This window comes from Frankliniella occidentalis, unplaced genomic scaffold (genome assembly GCF_000697945.3).
Source record: "Frankliniella occidentalis isolate FOCC.00 unplaced genomic scaffold, Focc_3.1 Scaffold543, whole genome shotgun sequence".
Classification (NCBI taxonomy): Eukaryota; Metazoa; Arthropoda; class Insecta; order Thysanoptera; family Thripidae; genus Frankliniella; species Frankliniella occidentalis.
The window spans coordinates 25,607-26,301 of record NW_026267659.1 but is presented as its reverse complement, the minus strand read 5'-3'; positions in this window follow the sequence as shown (position 1 = coordinate 26,301).

The window sequence follows — 695 nt, the reverse complement described above, 5'->3', positions numbered from 1 at the left end:
GTCTGCAAACCATATCATAACCCTATCAAACCTGCAGGTTTTGCGTCCATTTGAGCCAGCACACTCAGATTATTTCTGTGGCTTCAAGAAAGCTAGCACCGATGTCCCTGATGACTTCTGTGGCGTTGTGAAGGGATTTTTGTTTTGTGAGTGAGTGTGTTTTATTTTGGGTGTGCACCCGTGAATGAGTGGGAGTTGTGGTAGGCCAGAACTGAGTTGACCCTTCACAGCGTTCTGGCTTCGAGTACGTTGCGACCGCGGTCAATGGGCCAGACGACGCACGCGTGCTGCCCAGACTCGGCGGCAGTGACCTAGGCTTTGCGGGACTTACTCGACTCACAGGGTTCAACTGTCTGCAGGGTGTCGTAGGTCAGGGTGTCTAGTGAATGGAGTATGAATGGGGCACACAGTACCGATTGAATGAGAAAGAACCATTTATTGGTATCGTACGGTAGGTCGTGTAGTACACAAGTGTGGCGCTTCCTAATTGTTATCACTCGTCGTACGGTTTGTACTCACGGTGTAATCCAGTAAGAATGGGAATGGCAATATGACCAGGCGAGTTGAGTATCCGAATGGGACGGTTGAGTGTAGTGAGTTGAGGAGCGTCGCTGTTCAGGAAGCTAAGTCCAGGTACGGCTCCACAGACTAAGTCCCTACTCGACTGGGATAAGCAGAAGCGCTTGGGAGGAGGA